A 24781-nucleotide genomic window follows, 5' to 3' on the forward strand; every position below is an offset into this window, starting at 1 on the left:
GTTAAGGCGGTGCCGTACGATGACTCCTCGGCTTCCAGACACATGGCGCCGCAGGATGACACACGGGGACTGGTAGTGGGGGCCAAGCTCTCTTCGGCCCTCAACCGAGTACCACTCCGGAGATCTACATGGCTCCGGAGTCCAGCAAACGGCCTTCCCCGAAAGGAGGAGGTGTGCCAGTTCCACTGGTGACCTCTGTCCAACCAGAGGCACCGGATAGTCTGCTGGAGGCGCCGCCATTGTGGATGAGCACCGTGTCCTTATGGGTAAGGTGATCGAAAAGGTTCAGTCCGCCAAAAGCAAACTGACCGAGGCCTGCAGTAGCCTTTTAACAGGCTTTGAGGTAACAATTGTAGAAAAAATTGTCGCAATGTGGACAGTAGCCCCTGATGCTTTGTTCGGTGTCCGGAAAGGAAAAGATGAACAGGGGATCAAAATAATTTTCGTAGGAGTCTAACATAATATGTCTATGTGAATAAGCAAGCATCGCTGCTGGCTGATGCCGCTCACACCGCAGAGGTCTCCGGACTGAAGCAGAACCTGGAGCGGGCTGAGAAAGAGCTCGTCCTCGTGAAGAAGCAGCTGGAGGACAGCAAAGGTATGTAGTAACCTTCATGTATGTTTAGGAAGGATGAATGGTCCGTAATAACTAAAGTGCCATGAACTTTATTAGGGGCCACAACCGAGGTGGCGGCTGATGAGGACATCAATACCATTGTTACACCCACAGCCCCTACTGTTACATATACTGGACCAATTACTAGAGCTCGCGCACGCCAATTAAATTACCAGGTACTTCCGTTTCTTGGTATTGATTCTAATGTTCATGAGATTATGATGCTGCCTAAATTGGATACATTTGTTTTGCTTACAAATGAAGGGCCTAGCTTGGAGAAGGATGAACATTGGAGCAAGAACACGCATGGAGTTGAGGGCATGCGCAAGGGATCAAGAACGGAGTTACAAGTGATGATTTCAGGACTTTGAAGCCGCCATAAGGAGTGCATGAAGCCTTGGACGAAATATACAAGATGCCACTTCATAATATTCGTCCATAGGCTATTCTAGGTGCTGCGTCACCTTATTAATGGGCCAGGCCCATGTAATTTCGAAATACTTAAGTATAGGCTATTTTTAGAGTCCGTATGTGTGGGGAAACAAGAGATAGGGTTGATTTCGGACCCCTCCACCAAGGGCCATGAAATTCCCCCTCTCTTCCTCCATATATACAGCCCTTAGGGCACCGTTTAGACTTTGGGTTTTGTTTAGATTAAAAGTTCGCCATAGCTGCAACTTCGCGTACTTCGTTTGTGTTCAACGACCAGACAAAGGCGTTACAGAACCCCGCCTTGATCAATAAAGCTTTCATCTTATATTCGCAATATCCAGATTGCAATCTTAGTTTCTTGCTTGTTCTTCGTTTGCTCGCAGGAAACAGACCCTCGTGGTCAGGTTGATCGTGCTCCGGCGTGGTCAATAACCTCTCGGAGCTGGTTTAGCGATTGCTAAGGCGCGACGTCCTCGCACGTTCGTAGTCGGATCGTCAAAGTCAACTTCCACCAAAGCGATATCCATCATCTCATCGAAAGACGGGACACCTTTGCCTCTATCATCTTCCATCTTCAGAGAAGGTTAATTTTGATGCTAAAGAACGTTCTGAATTGATTTTAAAAATGCATGAGTTAACTAAGGAAAACATTGAACGTATAAATGCTAAATATAAACTTGCTGGAGATAAGGGTAGAAAACATGTTGTGTTTGCGCCTGGAGATCTTGTTTGGTTACATTTGCGTAAAGATAGATTTCCTAATCTGCGCAAATCAAAGCCAACGCCACGTGCTGATGGTCCTTTTAAGGTGTTAGAGAAAATAAATGATAATGCATATAAACTTGAGCTACCTGTAGATTTTGGGGTTAGTCCCACTTTTAACATTGCAGATTTGAAGCCTTATTTGGGTGAGGAAGATGCGCTTCCGTCGAGGACGACTTCATTTCAAGAAGGGGAGGATGATGAGGACATCAATACCATTGTTACACCCACAGCCCCTACTATTACATATACTGGACCAATTACTAGAGCTCGCGCATGCCAATTAAATTACCAGGTACTTTCGTTTCTTGGTATTGATTCTAATGTTCATGAGATTATGATGCTGCCTAAATTGGATACATTTGTTTTGCTTACAAATGAAGGGCCTAGCTTGGAGAAGGATGAACATTGGAGCAAGAACACGCATGGAGTTGAGGGCATGCGCAAGGGGATCAAGAACGGAGTTACAAGTGATGATTTCAGGACTTTGAAGCCGCCATAAGGAGTGCATGAAGCCTTGGACGAAATATACAAGATGCCACTTCATAATATTCGTCCATAGGCTATTCTAGGTGCCGCGTCACCTTATTAATGGGCCAGGCCCATGTAATTTCGAAATACTTAAGTATAGGCTATTTTTAGAGTCCGTATGTGTGGGGAAACAAGAGTTAGGGTTGGTTTCGGACCCCATCCTCAAGGGCCACAAAAATCCCCCCTCTTCCTCCATATATGCAGCCCTTAGGGCGTCGTTTAGACTTTGGGTTTTGTTTAGATTAAAAGTTCGCCATAGCTGCAACTTCGCGTACTTCGTTTTTGTCCAACGACGAGACCAAGACGTCACAGAACCCCACCTTGATCAATAAAGCTTCATCTTATATTCGCAATATCCCAATTGCAATCTCAGTTTCTTGCTTGTTCTTCGTTTGCTCGCAGGAAACAGACCCTCGTGGTCAGGTTGATCATGCTCCGGCGTGGTCAATAACCCTCGGAAGTTGGTTTAGCGATTGCTAAGGCGCGACGTCTCGCACGTTCGTAGTCGGATCGTCAAGGTCGACTCCCACAGAAAATGATAGCCACCATCTCATCGAAACATCGGGACACCTTAGCCTTTATCAAGTGGTATCAGATTTCCAGGTTGCTCAGTGAGATTTTACAGTTTTTCATAGATTAGATCGAGTCTGTTCTTCATACCTACAGTCCACAAAAAAAAGCCAGAACTTTATTAGGGGCCACAACCGAGGTGGCGGCTGATGAGGACATCAATACCATTGTTACACCCATAGCCCCCTACTGTTACATATACTGGACCAATTACTAGAGCTCACGCACGCCAATTAAATTACCAGGTACTTTCGTTTCTTGGTATTGATTCTAATGTTCATGAGATTATGATGCTGCCTAAATTGGATACATTTGTTTTGCTTACAAATGAAGGGCCTAGCTTGGAGAAGGATGAACATTGGAGCAAGAGCACGCATGGAGTTGAGGGCATGCGCAAGGGGATCAAGAACGGAGTTACAAGTGATGATTTCAGGACTTTGAAGCCGCCATAAGGAGTGCATGAAGCCTTGGACGAAATATACAAGATGCCACTTCATAATATTCGTCCATAGGCTATTCTAGGTGCTGCGTCACCTTATTAATGGGCCAGGCCCATGTAATTTCGAAATACTTAAGTATAGGCTATTTTTAGAGTCCGTATGTGTGGGGAAACAAGAGTTAGGGTTGGTTTCGGACCCCATCCTCAAGGGCCATGAAATTCCCCCCTCTTCCTCCATATATACAGCCCTTAGGGCATCGTTTAGACTTTGGGTTTTGTTTAGATTAAAAGTTCGCCATAGCTGCAACTTCGCGTACTTCATTTGTGTCCAACGACCAGACCAAGACGTCACAGAACCCCACCTTGATCAATAAAGCTTTCATCTTATATTCGCAATATCCCAATTGCAATCTCAGTTTCTTGCTTGTTCTTCGTTTGCTCGCAGGAAACAGACCCTCGTGGTCAGGTTGATCGTGCTCCGGCGTGGTCAATAACCCTCGGAAGTTGGTTTAGCGATTGCTAAGGCGCGACGTCTCGCACGTTCGTAGTCGGATCGTCAAGGTTGACTCCCACAGAAAACGATAGCCACCATCTCGTCGAAACATCGGGATACCTTAGCCTCTATCAGCGGCCCTCAAGAAGGCATTAGAGAAGGCCGAGGAAAAAGCGGCCAAGGAACGCACCGCGCGCGAGAAGCACGAGGCTCGGGTCGGCGAGGTTCAGCAAGAGCTCCAGGACGCCGTCAAGAAGTGCGAGTCCTTGGAGCGTAATTCTAAGACGCAAGCGTCCGAACTTGAGAAGGCCCTCCAGAGCACACAGGAGGCTCGAGCCGAAGCCCAGAGCGCCCTTCAGGAAATCTAGGCGGCCCGAAAGTTCGCGGCGGGTAAGGCTTTCATTATGCAAAGGAAGCCTGTGAAGGAAGCGTTCCTTTTACTTAACCAAATTAGGGGCTCTCCAGGGGCGTTTATGGATTTGCCGCACAGCGTATCGGATGCTGCCGAGTTCTATCGAGCCGGGGAGGGGAGTTCTACGGAGAAGCTATTCTGGTCTCAATATCTTGTGCCCGAATATCTGGTGTCCTTCAGCGACCAGCTCAAACAGCTGGTCGAGCTACACAAGGCGGCCGAGCTAGCCATGAAGGAGTTGATAGTCCGACTATGGTCTGCCGCACCGGTACCTAGCAGGTACTTCGGACTTGTGAAGTGGCTTGTTGATGCCTGCCCCCGGCTTGAGGTTATAAAGCGGTCGGTCTGTATCGAAGGTGCACGAATGGCCTTTGCCCGCATCAAAATGCACTGGGCGAAGATGGATGCCAAGAAGCTAATGACCGAGGGGCCACCTGAGGGTAAGGAGCACCGCCGACCCGAGTAGTATTTTGATGGTGTCCTGGAGCGAGCCCGCATTGTTGCGGATCACTGTACGAAAGACACTATCTTTGAATGAATGTATGCGATCTCCCTCTGCCTTGTATGATAAAGCAAAATGTTTATGCAATATAATGCTTGTTATGTTTTTAAATTTTTCCTTCCTGTGCAGCCGTGTTGTATAAAATCTGAGGGTTAACCAGTCGTCGGCTTCTGCCCCCATGTAGGTAGTATGGGGGTGTTCGGGATGGAATCTAAACAATCTTGATCCAATTAGATGGTCCTTGAAGGAGTTGTTTAGCGCGACAAACCAGGAAACCAGACTATGCGGCTGTAACACCCTCACTTAGCCATAGGAGTGCGACAATAAAAACATGGGTGCATCCCCTAGTATGCGAACTGGAGTGCTATAAGCGCCTGATCAAGAAGTACCAATCCTTCGCATAATGCGGAAGAAATCTCCAACGATTTGCAACCTCTGAACAGCTGACCGGCTCTCGCCGCATCATGACAGTCAGTTTTGGGCTTTCTCTACTGAGGTGCTCCTTTGGATAAACCAAGGCACAATCGCAGTAGTTCTCCCTTTACTACCTTAGCCGATGTAGCGGAACGTAAGGTAGCAAGCATAGGAGCCGGGCAACCCAACTATTGACCAAAGACATGATTCGGAGCCAATGCATATAATGCTAAATTCGGGGTGCCAAACTATACTTATAAAAAGTGTTCGGACTTTTGTTGCCGTAATCTGGGGTGCTATGAAGCCCCTGGCAAGCATCGAGGGTACAAGTGCTACCTGATAGGATTATCCACAGGGGAGCTAAAAAAAAGAAGAAAGAAAACAGAAAAGGTATGGAGGTAAAAAGGCTGGAGTCCTACAGCTCCAGTCACAAACTGTTCTCATTGTAATTTAATTAGTACGTCAAAGTGCATTGATACAGGTAATGTGATAAGCAATAGGCTATTTGACATGCCGAAACCAAGGGAGAGCTGCATGCGGGTCCTGAAAAATAGGAAAGTTATTGTTAACAGAATCACCTAAAAGGTCCCCCTTATGTCTGCGTTTCTCACCATCTTGGTGTGTTTATCCCTCAAGAGGACCGATGACCAGGCCATCAAAAGGTGCCGGTGGGATTGAGACCTGAAAAGGAAACAAGTAAAAGTGAAAGTATATGTGTATCCCACGTCGGTTGAGCCGTACTACGGACCACAAGCTAGTCATGCCTCCGTCAATGCCCATGGGATTTTGAGTGCGTAGTTATGTATGCGCGGCACGAATGGCACCACTTGATCAGAACTGCGATGGAGGCCGGACTGCTAGTCGAGCTCCTGACGAGCCGAGCTCTCCTACAGCAGAGTAGTTCGGACCCTCTTAACGGTGTCCGTGGGCTCGGCACCCGAAGTAAGGTTCTACTTGAGAAGGCCGCTCTGTACTTCTGCTGCTAAGGCAGCTGTGTGCTCTTCTGTATGGAGGGAGCATTCCGTATTTCCGTTGACTGTTATGATGCCGCGTGGACCGAGCATCTTGAGCTTGAGATAAGCATAGTGTGGTACTGCATTGAATCGAGCGAACGCGGTTCGTCCGACCAATGCATGATAGCCGCTGTGAAAGGGGACGATATCGAAGATTAGCTCCTCGCTTCGGAAGTTGTCCGGAGATCCGAAGATAACCTCTCGTGTGATTGAGCCCGTACAGCGGGCCTCTACATCTGGTATGACTCCTTTGAAGGTAGTCCTGGTGGGCTTGATCCGAGATGGGGTAATGCCCATTTTTCGTGTTGTATCCCGATAGAGCAGATTAATGCAGCTACCTCTGTCCATAAGGACGCGAGTCAGGTGGAACCCATCAATTATTGGGTCTAAGACTAGTGCGGCTGAGCCACCGTGAGGGATACTGGTCGGATGAGCCCGGCGATCAAAGGTGATTGGGCATGACGACCATGGATTAATTTTTGGGGTGACTAGCTCTATCGCGTAGACGTCCCTGAGCGCGCGCTTGCGCTCCCTCTTGGGGATGTGGGTAGCGTATATCATGTTCACCGTTTTGACCTGAGCGGGAAACTTCTTCTGTCCCCCTGTGTTCGGTTGTTGGGGCTCTTCGTCATCGTCCTCGCTTTGCGATCCCTTTTCCCTGTTTTTGGCGTTTAATTTGCCGGCCTATTTAAAAACCCAGCAATCTCTATTTGTATGATTGGTTGGTTTGTCTGGGATGCCATGAATCTGGCACGGACGATCAAGTATGTAGTCCAAGCTGGATGGGTCTGAATTGTTCTTTTGGAACGACTTCTTCCGCTGCCGAACTTAGAGCCCCTGAATCCGGTGTTGACTGTCGTGTCCTCGGTGTTATCACTGTTGTTTCGGCGCTTGTATCTATTGCGTCGAGACTTGTCCTTGCTGGTTTTAGCTTCAGGGGTGCCGGCGTCGCTTGCATTGTTTTTGCTACGCGCCAACCAACTGTCCTCACCCGCACAAAAGCGGGTCATGAGTGCCGTGAGGGCTCCCATGGATTTTAGCTTTTCTTGGCTGAGGTGGCGAGCGAGCCATTCATTGCGGATGCTATGTTTGACAGTTGCTAGGGCTTTGGCATCCGGACAATCGACGATTTGGTTCTTTTTAGTTAAGAACCTAGTCCAGAATTTCCTGGCGGACTCTCCGGGCTGTTGAACTATATGGCTTAAGTCATCAACGTCCGGAGGACAAACATATGTACCTTGGAAGTTATCGAGGAAGGCCTGTTCCAAGTCCTCCCAGCTGCCGATAGAATTTGCCACCAGACTATTGAGCCAGTGCCGAGCTAGCCCCTTGAGTTTTAAACAGAGGTATTTGATGGCGTGGGGGTCGTCGCCATGGGCCATATGAATGTGGAGGATGAAGTCTTCGATCCACACCGCAGGGTCCGTGGATCCATCGTATGATTCTATATTCACGGGTTTGAACCCTTCTAGGAATTCAAGATCCAGGACCTCATCAGTGAAGCAATGATGGTGCATGGCGCCTCTATATCGGGTCGTATCGTGATGTAGCTCTGATGGAGTCCGTCTACGGTTTTCGGCCTGCGGATGACTAAGTTTGTCACGTCCGAATAGGTGGCCATCGTCGCATGTCGAGGCACGCCCTCGCAATCCGTAGATTGATATAGTATGTCCTACTTTGTTGTTCAGGTTTTGCCGGAGGTCATACGTATGACCATGGGCTAATTTACCTCTACCTGTGCACTGAGGCGGGGCTGGCTGGTGTTCGACGTGAGTTGCCGTTTTGTCGCGACCACGTGGTGGTCGGTCATCCGCATTGTATGATGGAGGTATGTAGTTCGGTGCCTCATCGTCAAACTGAGGTAGCAATTTGCGCTTTGGGTAGCTTTTGGTTGGGCGCTTGAGGTCGTACTCTTCGGCTGCTAGGACATCCGTCCATTTATCATTGAGAAGATCTTGGTCAGCTTGAAGATGTTGCTGCTTCTTTTTCAGACTCCTTGCCATGGCGATGAGCTGGCACTTGAAGCACTCCTGCGCCAGAGGTTCCTCAGGCACGATGAAATCATCAGTGCTGAGGCTTACCTCGTCCTCAGAAAGCGAAAGGTAATTATCGTCCTCCGAATCTTCACGCGTGGCCTATTTACCGGGGCTAACCTGCCCGCCTTCCCGTTCATCTTGTTCATTAGCTATATCGACGGGGTCTTCGTTGTGTTCGACACCTTCTGGAGTGTTATCTTCTCCTATGCCGGTATTGCTGTCTTTACTGCGGCGTGACTTAGAGCGGCGCCACTGCCGCCGGCGCTTGGACTGTATTTCACAAGGTTTATCCTCAGCTGGATCTTCCTTATCCTCGCTGCTGTTCTCCTTTGGTGCATCCACCATGTATACATCATATGAGGAAGTGGTCGTCCAGCGTCCGGTGAACGGCGGGTTCTGGGCCTCTTCTTCTCCGGCATCGCCGTCCATACCGTCGATGTCTTCGGAGTCGTAATCAAGTTCGTCGGTCAAATCCTCGACCGTGGCTATGAAGTGGGTGGCAGGTGGGAAGCAAAATTCTCTACCGTCAGCCCCTAATTTGAGCCGAATATAGTTCGACTGTGAGTCCTCCACCAAGGACAGGTTCTTTAATGAGTTTAGCATATCGCCCAAAGGTGAGTGCTGGAAGATGTCTGTGACGCTGAACTTCAAGATCGATAAACGATCAATTTCGGCGTCCGTGGGCTCACGTGGTTCGGAACGTACGGGCGGAGACGAGTCCGGAGTTTCGGTGACAAAGATGTCGTGAGAGGTTAGGTCTATGTGCGGCTCCAACACCGTGGAATCTGTGGCCTCCGTGGTGGGGTTCATCCTCTCATCCTCGGATGGCGCAGTCTGCTCCGGATCTAGGGCCAGAGCGGTTACAGGAGCAATCTCCAGAATGCATCCTGATGACAGATTTAGGTCATGATCATCGGGGTGACCGGGAGCGGCTACCGCGGTCTCGAATCCGGCGAAGATCAAGTCTCCACGGATGTCCGCGACGTAGTTCAAGCTCCCAAATCTGACCTGATGGCCAGGGGCGTAGCTTTTGATCTACTCTAGATGGCCAAAAGAGTTGGCCCGCAGTGCGAAGCCGCCGAACACAAAGATCTGTCCGGGGAGGAAAGTTTCTCCTTGTACAGCGTCCTTATTGACGATTGAAGGGGCCATCAGACCTTTTAGCGACATCACAGAGGAACTCTCAATGAAAGCACCAATGTCGGTGTCAAAACCGGCAGATCTCGGCTAGGGGGTCCCGAACTGTGCGCCTAAGGTTGATGGTAACAGGAGACAAGGGACACGGTGTTTACCCAGGTTCGGGCCCTCTCTATGGAGGTAATACCCTACGTCCTGCTTGATAGATATTGATGAGTATGAGTATTACAAGAGTTGATCTACCTCGAGATTATAATGGCTAAATCCTAGAGGTCTAGCTTGTATGGCTATGATAATGAGTATATCCTATCCGGACTAAGTCCTCCGGTTTATATAGACACCGGAAGGATCTAGGGTTACACAAGGTCGGTTGCAAAGAAGGGAATCGACATATTCGGTCGCCAAGCTTGCATTCCACGCCAAGGAGAGTCCTATACAGACACAGGTGCAGTCTTCGGTCTTCGTATCTTCACAGCCCATCAGTCTGGCCCATGGCCAACAGGCCGGACGCCCGAGGACCCCTTAGTCCAGGACTCCCTCAATGCATGGGAGACCGACCTGAAGAAAAAGATTGCATGTGTGCGATGGATAATGTCGAGTGGTAGTGTGTGTGCATTCATGCACAAGAGAAAGTTATTGGTACAATTTTAAAGAGTGTGTGGGTGTAAAAGACTACATGAGGTCATAATCAATGTAAAGTTGAATTCAAATATTTGAATAAGAGATCATGATGTTTGAAACCCATGCATGCATGAATATAACTGAGATATGCATGGTGTGGTTCCGAAACAAGCATGCTATACTGTATACACATTGAACAAGGTCAGACTGATTTGAATTTGAGATGCCGATGGCAGACATCGTTTGGCCACATTTGAATTTGAGATGGACACACTATTCTAATTGGAGATGATGGGTGGCTTTCGCATCACATATCTATATCTATACCCCTATATATAATATATTTTATATTTTATATACTGTGTGAATAACTTTAACTTTGAAAGATGGTCTGATGAGGACAATACCATTGTTACACCCACAATCCCTGCTGCTATACATACTGGACCAATTACTAGAGCTCGCGCACGCCAATTGAATTACCAGGTACTTTCATTTGTTGGTAACGATTCTAATGTTCATGAGAATATGATGCTGCCTAAATTGGATACGTTTGTTTTGCTTACAAATGAAGGGCCTAGCATGGACAAGACAGATGAACCTTGGAGAAAGTTCAAGCATGGAGATGATGGCATGCGCAAGGGGAACAAGAACAGAGTTACAAGTGATGATTCCAGGACATTGAAGCCACCATAATGAGTGCATGAAGCCTTGGACAAAATATACAAGATGCCACTTCATAAGTTTCGTCCAGAGGATATTCTAGGTGATGTGTCACCTTATTGTTGGGCCAGGCCCATGTAATTTCAAAATACTTGATTATAGGTTGTTTTTAGAATCCGTATGTGTGGGGAAACAAGACTTAGGGTTTGTTTCGGACCCCTCTTCCAAGGGCCACGAAATTCCCCCATCTCTCCTCCATATATACAGCCCTTAGGGCATCGTTTAGACTTTGGGTTTTGTTTAGATTAAAGTTTGCCATAGCTGCAACTTCGCGTACTTCGTTTGTGTTCAACGACCAGACAAAGACATCATAGAACCCCACCTTTGATCAATAAAGCTTTCCTCTTATATTCACAATATCCAGATTCCAATATTAGTTTCTTGCTTGTTCTTCGTTTGCCTGCAGGAAACAGACATTCGTGGTTAGGTTGATCGTGCTCCAGCATGGTCAATAACCTCTCGGAGTTGGTTTAGCGATTGCTAAGGCGCGAAATACTCACACGTTCGTAGTCGGATCGTCAAAGTCGACTTCCTCCAAAACGATAGCCACCATCTCATCAAAAGACGGGACACGTTTGCCTCTATCAAGTGGTATCAGAGTTCCGGGTTGCTCGGTGAGATCTTACAGTTTTTCGTAGTTTAGATCGAGTCTGTTCTTCATACCTACAGTCCACGAAAAAGCCAAAAAAAATTAGGGTTAGTTCATCATATCTGAACCTGTCTGAGCTTTTGCATAGTCTTTTCAGTATTTTGCTTTGTTGAATTTGCGGTTGGATCGTCATGGCTGGTTACTGGTCTTCGAGTGTAGTCTTTTAGAGTTGCGAGTTCTAGTCATAAGTTATCACGCCGCCGCCGCACCATCATCATCGCCCATGCCATCTACCACCACCGCTTATCCGCCACCGATTCGTCTCCATATACCATCACCAATCCATATCGATATACCACCACCAATCCATATCCATATACCACCACCAATCCGTATCCATATACCACCACCGCTGCCATATCCTACCACCATATATCCACCAGCAATCCGAGTTCCTATCATATTAGGTTTGTTTTCGAGATCCGTCTAATTTTATATTCGTGTTTCCTTGCCCGACTAGGTTTCGAAAAAAAGAGTCTGGAGACCCCCGAGCAGTTTTTAGGCCAAAATTTTCACAGACAAAAATATTTTTCCCTATCCTATTTTTAGGCTTTTCTAAGTCTTTTGAGTCACGTGCCATCATAGTGATTTTTTGTTGCACTTTTTCGTCGTCACTGCCCTGATTTCCGGAAAAAAATTCATGCCCATCCTGTCAGTTTGACGAGGGAAGAGTTTTGAGACACTCGCCATTATAGTGATTTATCCCAAAAAAAGGAGCGCCAAAAAAGAGGAGCGCCAAAAAAACAAAGCGAAAAAAAGTTCCATTGTGTGATTTTCCCTTGTTTACGTGCAGCGCCATGATTTTGTTTGTGTTGTAGGCTCGCGTTTTCTAGCACGGTCTAGCCTAGGACCAGCACAGTACCGTCGTTGAGCGTTTATTCAACTGTGCATCTCTGAATTGATTATTGCAAATCTTTTTGCTACCATCTTATAAGCCTTCCCAGCTTCACATACATCTACGTCATACGTTTGACTCTCCCTGGTAATCGCTCTATCCAAGCTTTGAGAGTTTTGACTACAACGGTTGCCGATCACCACCTGTTGCTTGGTAAGAACTGGTAAGAATTTGAGATTTGCTTGACGGATTTGTGACTGTCCACCACACCACCACTTCCTAGTAGGCTGTAGGAGCATATTCTTGTGTGTTTCTATTATTGCTAACCATGGCAGGATCACAAGCCGATGAGACTGACTGGGAGAACATGATGAACAAAGAGTTACATGATAATTTTCAACAAATGATGAGTGGACAGGTAGAAGATGTGCTAAACAGATTTGAAGAGGCCATGGAGAAGATAGATGGCATTGAGAAGACATTCGAAACAAAGCTCGATAACAAGTTTAATGAATTGCTAGCGCGTCTTCCACCACCATCGCCGGCTGCACCTATCGCACCTCTACAACAACAACAACAACAACAACAACAACAACAACAACAACAACAACAACAACAACAACAACAACAACAACGTCGCCTTCCAAATCAACTGGGACGAGCACCGTGCGTTCCCATTGACCCTGGACAAAATTCTGGTGCCGCTATTGATGCTTCTGTAGCTCCTGCTGCTACTGCAGAGGTGGAGGAGCATTACGAGGATGAGATTGATCAAAGGCAGAACTACGTGCAACCACCAGCACCACCACCACCATGTCGTCCTCAGGTATATCATCTCAATGGTAGGGTTGCACCACCACCTGAGGTACGAGATCATGACCTTTTTCCTAAACTGAAATTGAATATTCCACCATTTGAGGGTAGATATGTTCCTGATATGTATCTTACTTGGGAGTTAGAAACTGAACAACATTTTACATGTTTACAATATCCTGAGGAGAGACGTGTTCCTGCTGCTCTTTGTGCTTTCACTAGTTTTCATGTGTTTGGTGGTCTGAACATTGTAGATTATATCCTATTCCAGCTACTTGGGCTGCTTTGAAAACTTCTATGCGCATTCATTGGGTTCCACCATATTATCAACGTGAATTACTTCAAAAATTGCAGCGTTTAAGACTAGGAAATAATTCTGTAGAAGAATATTATCAGGAATTACAAACTGGCATGATTAGATGTTGATGAGGACATCAATACAATTGTTACACCCACAGCCCCTACTGCTATACATACTGGACCAATTACTAGAGCTCGTGCACGCCAACTAAATTATCAGGTACTTTCGTTTCTTGGTAATGATTCTAATGTTCATGAGAATATGATGCTGCTTAAATTGGATACATTTGTTTTGCTTACAAATGAAGGGCCTAGCTTGGAGAAGGATGAACATTGGAGCAAGAACAAGCATGGAGATGATGGCATGCGCAAGGGGAACAAGGACGGAGTTACAAGTGATGATTTCAGGACTTTGAAGCCACCATAATGGGTGCATGAAGCCTTGGACGAAATATACAAGATGCCGCTTCATAAATTTCGTCCCGAGGCTATTTTAGGTGCTGCGTCACCTTATTATTGGGCCAGGCCCATGTAATTTCGAAATACATAAGTATAGGCTATTTTTAGAGTCCGTATGTGTGGGGAAACAAGAGATAGGGTTGATTTCGGACCCCTCCACCAACGGCCACGAAATTCCCCCCTCTTCCTCCATATATACAGCCCTTAGGGCATCGTTTAGACTTTGGGTTTTGTTTAGATTAAAAGTTCGCCATAGCTGCAACTTCGCGTACTTCGTTTGTGTTCAACGACCAGACAAAGGCGTCACAGAACCCCACCTTGATCAATAAAGCTTTCATCTTATATTCGCAATATCCAGATTGCAATCTTAGTTTCTTGCTTGTTCTTCGTTTGCTCGCAGGAAACAGACCCTCGTGGTCAGGTTGATCGTGCTCCGGCGTGGTCAATAACCTCTCGGAGTGGGTTTAGCGATTGCTAAGGCGCGACGTCCTCGCACGTTCGTAGTCGGATCGTCAAAGTCGACTTCCACCAAAGCGAAATCCACCATCTCATCGAAAGACGGGACACCTTTGCCTATATCAGCATGCCATCATCTCCACGCTTGTTCTTGCTCCAATGTTCATCCTTCTCCAAGCTAGGCCCTTTATTTGTAAGCAAAACAAATGTATCCAATTTAGGCAGCATCATATTCTCATGAACATACCAAGAAACGAAAGTACTTGGTAATTTAGTTGGCGTGCGCGAGCTCTAGTAATTGGTCCAGTATGTATAGCAGTAGGGGCTGTGGGTGTAACAATTGTATTGATGTCCTCATCATCCTCCCCTTCTTGAAATGAAGTCGTCCTCGACGGAAGTTCATCTTCCTCACCCAAATAAGGCTTCAAATCTGCAATGTTAAAAGTGGGACTAACCCCAAAATCTGCAGGCAGCTCAAGTTTATATGCGTTATCATTTATTTTCTCTAACACCTTAAAGGGACCATCAGCACGTGGCCTTAACTTTGATTTGCGCAAATCAGGAAATCTATCCTTACGCAAATGTAACCAAACAAGATCTCCAGGTGCAAACACAACATGTTTTCTACCCTTATCTCCAGCAAGTTTATATTTAGCATTCATGCGCTCAATGTTTTCCTTAGTTAACTCATGCATTTTTAAAATCAATTCAGCACGTTGTTTAGCATCAAAATTAACCTTCTCCGAAGATGGAAGAGGCAACAAATCAATAGGTGCACGAGGTAGGAAACCATACACAACTTCAAAAGGGCACATCTTAGTAGTAGAATGCAATGAACGATTATAAGCAAATTCAATATGAGGCAAGCATTCCTCCCACATTTTCTTATTATTCTTCAAAACAGCCCTAAGCATAGTAGACAACGTTCTATTGACTACTTCAGTTTGTCCATCACTTTGGGGGTGACAAGTAGTACTAAAAAGCAGTTTAGTCCCCAACTTAGCCCATAAACATCTCCAAAAGTGGCTAAGAAATTTAGTATCACGATCTGAAACAATAGTATTTGGCACACCATGCAAGCGAATAATTTCACGAAAGAACAAATCAGCAACATTAACAGCATCATCGCTTTTATGACATGGTATAAAGTGTGCCATTTTCGAGAATCTATCCACGACAACAAATATGCTATCCCTCCCCTTCTTTGTTCGAGGTAAACCTAAAACAAAGTCCATAGATATATCCTCCCAAGGAACACTAGGTACAGGCAAAGGCATATATAAACCATGAGGATTGAGTCGTGACTTAGCTTTTTGACATGTAGTGCATCGAGCAATAAAACGCTCAACATCCCGTCTCATCTTTGGCCAAAAGAAATGTGTAGCAAGTTGATGAGGACATCAATACAATTGTTACACCCACAGCCCCTGCTGCTATACATACTGGACCAATTACTAGAGCTCGTGCACGCCAACTAAATTACCAGGTACTTTCGTTTCTTGGTAATGATTCTAATGTTCATGAGAATATGATGCTGCCTAAATTGGATACATTTGTTTTGCTTACAAATGAAGGGCCTAGCTTGGAGAAGGATGAACATTGGAGCAAGAACAAGCATGGAGATGATGGCATGCGCAAGGGGAACAAGAACGGAGTTACAAGTGATGATTTCAGGACTTTGAAGCCACCATAATGGGTGCATGAAGCCTTGGACGAAATATACAAGATGCCACTTCATAAATTTCGTCCCGAGGCTATTTTAGGTGCTGCGTCACCTTATTATTGGGCCAGGCCCATGTAATTTCGAAATACATAAGTATAGGCTATTTTTAGAGTCCGTATGTGTGGGGAAACAAGAGATAGGGTTGATTTCGGACCCCTCCACCAAGGGCCACGAAATTCCCCCACTCTTCCTCCATATATACAGCCCTTAGGGCATCGTTTAGACGTTGGGTTTTGTTTAGATTAAAAGTTCGCCATAGCTGCAACTTCGCGTACTTCGTTTGTGTTCAACGACCAGACAAAGGCGTCACAGAACCCCACCTTGATCAATAAAGCTTTCATCTTATATTCGCAATATCCAGATTGCAATCTTAGTTTCTTGCTTGTTCTTCGTTTGCTCGCAGGAAACAGACCCTCGTGGTCAGGTTGATTGTGCTCCGGCGTGGTCAATAACCTCTCGGAGTTGGTTTAGCGATTGCTAAGGCGCGACGTCCTCGCACGTTCGTAGTCGGATCGTCAAAGTCGACTTCCACCAAAGCGATATCCATCATCTCATCGAAAGACGGGACACCTTTGCCTCTATCAAGTGGTATCAGATTTCCAGGTTGCTCGGTGAGATTTTACAGTTTTTCGTAGTTTAGATCGAGTCTGTTCTTCATACCTACAGTCCATGAAAAAGCCACAAAAAAAATTAGGGTTAGTTCATCATATCCGAACCAATCTGAGCCTTTGCATAATCTTTTTAGGGTTTTGCTTTGTTGAATTTGCGGTTGCATCGTCGGTCTAGTTGCTGGTCTTAGAGTCTAGTCTTTTAGAGTTTCGAGTTCTGGTCATAAGTTGTCACGCCGCCGCCGCACCATCATCATCGCCCCTGCCGTCTACCACCACCGCTCCGAATCCGTATACATATACCACCACCAATCCGTGTCCATATACCACCACCAATCCATATCCATATACTACCACCGCTACCACCACCGCTGCCATATACCACCACCATATATCCACCACCAATCCGAGTTCCTTGCTTATTAGGTTTGTTTTTGAGATCCATCTAGTTTCCGATTCGTGTTTCCTTGCCGGAGTAGGTTTCGGAAAAAAAAAGTCGGGAAACCACGCTCCTTTAGGCCCAAAATTTTTCGAAAAGGCATTTTTCGAAAAAAATTCTGGCTATCCTATTTTTAGGTGTTTCTGAGTGTTTTGAGACAGGTGCCATTATAGGAAGTTTTTTTTGACCCGTTTCCAGTTTTTGGGTCCGGGCAGTCGAAAAAAAAAATTTGGTCGAATTTTTTTTTCGTGCCCATCCTGTCAGTTTGACCTAGGAAGAGTTTTGAGACACTCGCCATTATAGTGATTTTTCGCAAAAAAAACAGTGCAAAAAAAAGAGCGCAAAAAAAAGAGCGAAAAAAAATTCAGAGTGTGCTTTTCCCTTGTTTACGTGCCGCGCCGTGATTTTGTTGGTGTTCTAGGCTCGCGTCTCTAGCACAATCTAGCCTAGGACCAGCACAGTACCGTCGTTGAGCGTTTATTCAACTTTGCATCTCTGAATTGATTATTGCTGACCCTTTTTGCTACCATACTATAAGCCTTCCCAGCTCCACATACATCTACGTCGTGTGTTTGACTCTCCCTGGTAATCGCTCTATCCAAGCTTTGAGAGTTTTTGACTACAACGGTTGCCGATCACCGCCTGCTGCTGGGTAAGAACTGGTAAGAATTTGAGATTTGCTTGACGGATTTGTGATACACCACCACCACTTCTTAGTAGTCTGTAGGATCATATTCTTGTGTGTTTCTATTGCTGCTAACCATGCCAGGATCACAAGCCGACGAGATTGACTGGGAGAACTTATCGAACAAGGAGCTTCATGATAAGTTTCAGCAAATGATGACTGAACAGGTGCAAGATGTGCTGAACAATTTTGAAGAGGCCATGGAGAAGATTACTGGCCTTGAGAAGACGTTCGAAACAAAGCTCGATAACAGATTTAATGAACTACTTGCGCGTCTTCCACCACCGGCACCTCTGCAACAACAACAACTACGCCCCCTTCCGAATCAGTATGGACGAGCACAGCGTGTTCCTATTGAGCCAGGACAAAATTCTGGTGCCGCTGCTACTGCTGTTGGTGCTTCTTTGGCTCCTGCTACTGCTGCTGCTGGTACCCAGGAGGATGATGATTATGTGGGAGATTATGAGGATGAGGTTGATCAAAATCCGAACTACGTGCAGCCGCCAGCACCACCACCACCAGGTCGACCTCAGGTATATATTCGTAATGGTAGGCCTGCACCACCACCTCAGGTACGAGATGATGTCCATATTCCTAAACTGAAATTGAATATTCCACCATTTGAGGGTAGATATGTTCCTGATATATATCTTACTTGGGAGTTAGAAACTGAACAACGATTTACATGTTTACAATATCCTGAGGAGAGACGAGTTGCTGCTGCTGTTTGTGCTTTCACTAGTTTTGCATGTGTATGGTGGTCTGAACATTGTAGATTATATCCTATTCCAACTACTTGGGCTGCTTTGAAAACTGCTATGCGTACGCGTTGGGTTCCACCATATTATCAACGTGAATTGCTTCAAAAATTGCAGCGTTTAAGACAAGGGAAAAATTCTGTAGAAGAATATTATCAGGAATTACAAACTGGCATGATTAGATGTGGTATTGTTGAGGAGAATGAAGCTATGCTTGCACATTTTCTAGGTGGATTAAATAGAGAGATTCAGACCATTCTAGACTATAAGGAGTATACTAATATCACTCGTTTATTCCATCTTGCTTGTAAAGCTGAACGTGAAGTGCAGGATCAACAAGCATTGGGGCGAACTAACTTTTCTGCAGGCCGACCTTCATCATGGACACCGCGTGCATCTTCTACTTCAACTGCACCAGCACCTCAATTAGGTGCCTCCTCCAGTCGTGATACAAGAAAACAGGCACAACCACCATTATCTGCCAAGAGCGCACCTGCTGGGCCTGCACGGAGTTCTTCTTCTTCCATGGCATCAACAGGGCACACAAGTGATATTATTTGTCGTCGTTGTAAGGGAGGAGGTCATTATGCGAGGGAATGCAAATCTCCGCGTGTGATGATTGCTACCGCGTATGGTGGATATGAGTCCGCTAGTGACTATGATGAGGAGACTTTGGCTCTTATTACACGTGAAGAACATGGTGGAGATGATTCTGATCATGAGATGCAATACATGGCTCCTGAAGACGCTGACAGGTATGAATGTTTAGTTGCTCAACGTGTTTTGAGTGTGCATGTCACACAAGCTGAGCAAAATCAGAGGCACAATTTGTTCCATACCAAGGGAGTTGTGAAGGAACGTTCTGTGCGCGTCATCATAGACGGAGGTAGTTGCAACAACTTGGCTAGCATGGAGATGGTGGAGAAGCTTTCTCTCACCACAAGACCACATCCACATCCTTACTACATCCAATGGTTCAACAACAGCGGCAAGGTTAAGGTAACACGTACTGTTCGTGTGCATTTTAGTATCTCTACATATGCTGATTATGTTGATTGTGATGTGGTACCTATGCAAGCATGTTCCTTATTACTTGGTAGACCATGGAAATTTGATAAAAATTCGGTACACCATGGTAGAAACAATCACTATACTCTTGTTCATAAGGATAAAAATATTACTTTGCTTCCTATGACTCCTGATTCCATTTTGAAAGATGATATTAATAGAGCTAATAAAGCAAAACAGGAGAAGAATAAGAGTGAAAATCAGATTGTGGCAAAAGAATTTGAGCAACAAATGAAGCCTAATAATAAACCATCTAGTGTTGCTTCTGAAATTAAATTGAAAAGTGCATGTTTATTTGCCACCAAATCTGATATTGATGAGCTAGATTTCAGCAAATCTGTTTGCTATGCTTTTGTGTGCAAAGAGGCATTATTTTCATTCGAGGACGTGCCTTCCTCTTTGCCTCCTACTGTCACTAACATTTTGCAGGAGTTCGCTGACGTATTTCCACAAGACGTGCCACCGGGATTACCGCCTATTCGAGGGATTGAGCATCAGATTGACTTAATTCCCGGTGCTTCACTGCCAAACCGTGCACCATACCGTACCAATCCAGAGGAGACGAAGGAGATTATGCGTCAAGTACAAGAGCTTCTCGACAAAGGTTATATACGCGAATCCCTTAGTCCTTGTGCTGTTCCTATTATTCTAGTGCCGAAAAAGGATGGTACATCACGTATGTGTGTTGATTGTAGAGGCATTAATAATATTACTATTCGTTATCGTCATCCTATTCCTAGGCTAGATGATATGCTTGATGAATTGAGTGGCTCTACAATATTCTCCAAAGTTGATTTGCATAGTGGCTACCATCAAATTCGTATGAAATTGGGAGATGAATGGAAAACAACATTTAAAACTAAGTTTGGATTATATGAGTGGTTAGTCATGGCTTTTGGGTTAACTAATGCACCTAGTACTTTCATGAGATTAATGAACGAAGTTTTACGTGCTTTCATTGGACGATTTGTGGTAGTTTACTTTGATGACATATTGATTTATAGCAGATCTTTGGAAGAACATTTGGAACATTTACGTGCTGTTTTTATTGCTCTACGTGATGCACGTTTGTTTGGTAACCTTGGGAAGTGCACCTTTTGCACCGACCGAGTATCTTTTCTTGGCTATGTTGTTACTCCACAGGGAATTGAAGTTGATAAAGCCAAGATTGAAGCTATTGAGAGTTGGCCGCAGCCCAAAACGGTCACACAAGTGAGGAGTTTTCTTGGCCTCGCTGGATTCTATAGGCGTTTTGTGAGAGGTTTCAGCACCATTGCTGCACCTCTCAATGAGCTTACAAAGAAAGATGTGCCTTTTCTTTGGGGTACCGCACAGGAAGAAGCCTTCACGGTATTGAAAGATAAGTTGACACATGCTCCTTTACTCCAACTTCCTGATTTTAATAAGACTTTTGAGCTTGAATGTGATGCTAGTGGAATTGGATTAGGAGGTGTGTTATTACAAGATGGCAAACCTGTTGCATACTTTTCTGAAAAATTGAGTGGGCCTAGTCTGAATTATTCTACTTATGATAAAGAATTATATGCTCTTGTTCGGACTTTAGAAACATGGCAACATTATTTATGGCCCAAAGAATTTGTTATACATTCTGATCATGAATCTTTGAAACATATTAAAAGTCAAGCTAAACTGAATCGTAGACATGCTAAATGGGTTGATGATAGAGGCAAAGGTGTCCCGTCTTTCGATGAGATGGTGGATTTCGCTTTCGTGGAAGTCGACTTTGATGATCCGACTACGAACGTGCGAGGACGTCGCGCCTTAGCAATCGCTAAACCAACTCCGAGAGGTTATTGACCACGCCGGAGCACGATCAACCTGACCACGAGGGTCTGTTTCCTGCGAGCAAACGAAGAACAAGCAAGAAACTAAGATTGCAATCTGGATATTGCGAATATAAGATGAAAGCTTTATTGATCAAGGTGGGGTTCTGTGACGCCTTTGTCTGGTCGTTGAACACAAACGAAGTACGCGAAGTTGCAGCTATGGCGAACTTTTAATCTAAACAAAACCCAAAGTCTAAACGATGCCCTAAGGGCTGTATATATGGAGGAAGAGGGGGGGAATTTCGTGGCCCTTGGTGGAGGGGTCCGAAATCAACCCTATCTCTTGTTTCCCCACACATACGGACTCTAAAAATAGCCTATACTTATGTATTTCGAAATTATATGGGCCTGGCCCAATAATAAGGTGACGCAGCACCTAAAATAGCCTCGGGACGAAATTTATGAAGTGGCATCTTGTATATTTCGTCCAAGGCTTCATGCACCCATTATGGTGGCTTCAAAGTCCTGAAATCATCACTTGTAACTCCGTTCTTGTTTCCCTTGCGCATGCCATCATCTCCATGCTTGTTCTTGCTCCAATGTTCATCCTTCTCCAAGCTAGGCCCTTCATTTGTAAGCAAAACAAATGTATCCAATTTAGGCAGCATCATATTCTCATGAACATTAGAATCATTACCAAGAAACGAAAGTACCTGGTAATTTAGTTGGCGTGCACGAGCTCTAGTAATTGGTCCAGTATGTATAGCAGCAGGGGCTGTGGGTGTAACAATTGTATTGATGTCCTCATCATTAAAGGGACCATCAGCACGTGGCATTAGCTTTGATTTGCGCAAATCAGGAAATCTATCCTTACGCAAATGTAACCAAACAAGATCTCCAGGTGCAAACACAACATGTTTTCTACCCTTATCTCCAGGAAGTTTATATTTAGCATTCATACGCTCAATGTTTTCCTTAGTTAACTCATGCATTTTTAAAATCAATTCAGCACGTTGTTTAGCATCAAAATTAACCTTCTCCGAAGATGGAAGAGGCAACAAATCAATAGGTGCACGAGGTAGGAAACCATACACAACTTCAAAAGGGCACATCTTAGTAGTAGAATGCAATGAACGATTATAAGCAAATTCAATATGAGGCAAGCATTCCTCCCACATTTTCTTATTATTCTTCAAAACAGCCCTAAGCATAGTAGACAACGTTCTATTGACTACTTCAGTTTGTCCATCACTTTGGGGGTGACAAGTAGTACTAAAAAGCAGTTTAGTCCCCAACTTAGCCCATAAACATCTCCAAAAGTGGCTAAGAAATTTAGTATCACGATCTGAAACAATAGTATTTGGCACACCATGCAAGCGAATAATTTCACGAAAGAACAAATCAGCAACATTAACAGCATCATCGCTTTTATGACATGGTATAAAGTGTGCCATTTTCGAGAATCTATCCACGACAACAAATATGCTATCCCTCCCCTTCTTTGTTCGAGGTAAACCTAAAACAAAGTCCATAGATATATCCTCCCAAGGAACACTAGGTACAGGCAAAGGCATATATAAACCATGAGGATTGAGTCGTGATAGAGGCGGAGGTGTCCCGTCTTTCGATGAGATGATGGATATCGCTTTGGTGGAAGTCGACTTTGACGATCCGACTACGAACGTGCGAGGACGTCGCGCCTTAGCAATCGCTAAACCAACTCTGAGAGGTTATTGACCACGCCGGAGCACGATCAACCTGACCACGAGGGTCTGTTTCCTGCGAGCAAACGAAGAACAAGCAAGAAACTAAGATTGCAATCTGGATATTGCGAATATAAGATGAAAGCTTTATTGATCAAGGTGGGGTTCTGTGACGCCTTTGTCTGGTCGTTGAACACAAACGAAGTACGCGAAGTTGCAGCTATGGCGAACTTTTAATCTAAAAAAAACCCAAAGTCTAAACGATGCCCTAAGGGCTGTATATATGGAGGAAGAGGGGGGAATTTCGTGGCCCTTGGTGGAGGGGTCCGAAATCAACCCTATCTCTTGTTTCCCCACACATACGGACTCTAAAAATAGCCTATACTTATGTATTTCGAAATTACATGGGCCTGGCCCAATAATAAGGTGACGTAGCACCTAAAATAGCCTCGGGACGAAATTTATGAAGTGGCATCTTGTATATTTCGTCCAAGGCTTCATGCACCCATTATGGTGGCTTCAAAGTCCTGAGATCATCACTTGTAACTCCGTTCTTGTTCCCCTTGCGCATGCCATCATCTCCATGCTTGTTCTTGCTCCAATGTTCATCCTTCTCCAAGCTAGGCCCTTCATTTGTAAGCAAAACAAATGTATCCAATTTAGGCAGCATCATATTCTCATGAACATTAGAATCATTACCAAGAAACGAAAGTACCTGGTAATTTAGTTGGCGTGCACGAGCTCTAGAAATTGGTCCAGTATGTATAGCAGCAGGGGCTGTGGGTGTAACAATTGTATTGATGTCCTCATCATCCTCCCCTTCTTGAAATGAAGTCGTCCTCGACGGAAGTTCATCTTCCTCACCCAAATAAGGCTTCAAATCTGCAATGTTAAAAGTGGGACTAACCCCAAAATCTGCAGGCAGCTCAAGTTTATATGCATTATCATTTATTTTCTCTAACACCTTAAAGGGACCATCAGCACGTGGCATTAACTTTGATTTGCGCAAATCAGGAAATCTATCCTTACGCAAATGTAACCAAACAAGATCTCCAGGTGCAAACACAACATGTTTTCTACCCTTATCTCCAGCAAGTTTATATTTAGCATTCATGCGCTCAATGTTTTCCTTAGTTAACTCATGCATTTTTAAAATAAATTCAGCACGTTGTTTAGCATCAAAATTAACCTTCTCTGAAGATGGAAGAGGCAACAAATCAATAGGTGCATGAGGTAGGAAACCATACACAACTTCAAAAGGGCACATCTTAGTAGTAGAATGCAATGAACGATTATAAGCAAATTCAATATGAGGCAAGCATTCCTCCCACATTTTCTTATTATTCTTCAAAACAGCCCTAAGCATAGTAGACAATGTTCTATTGACTACTTCAGTTTGTCCATCAGTTTGGGGGTGACAAGTAGTACTAAAAAGCAGTTTAGTCCCCAACTTAGCCCATAAACATCTCCAAAAGTGGCTAAGAAATTTAGTATCACGATCTGAAACAATAGTATTTGGCACACCATGCAAGCGAATAATTTCACGAAAGAACAAATCAGCAACATTAACAGCATCATCGCTTTTATGACATGGTATAAAGTGTACCATTTTCGAGAATCTATCCACGACAACAAATATGCTATCCCTCCCCTTCTTTGTTCGAGGTAAACCTAAAACAAAGTCCATAGATATATCCTGATGAGGACATCAATACAATTGTTACACCCACAGCCCCTGCTGCTATACATACTGGACCAATTACTAGAGCTCGTGCACGCCAACTAAATTACCAGGTA

The sequence above is a fragment of the Triticum dicoccoides genome, chromosome 5A, assembly GCF_002162155.2.
Source record: "Triticum dicoccoides isolate Atlit2015 ecotype Zavitan chromosome 5A, WEW_v2.0, whole genome shotgun sequence".
Classification (NCBI taxonomy): domain Eukaryota; kingdom Viridiplantae; phylum Streptophyta; class Magnoliopsida; order Poales; family Poaceae; genus Triticum; species Triticum dicoccoides.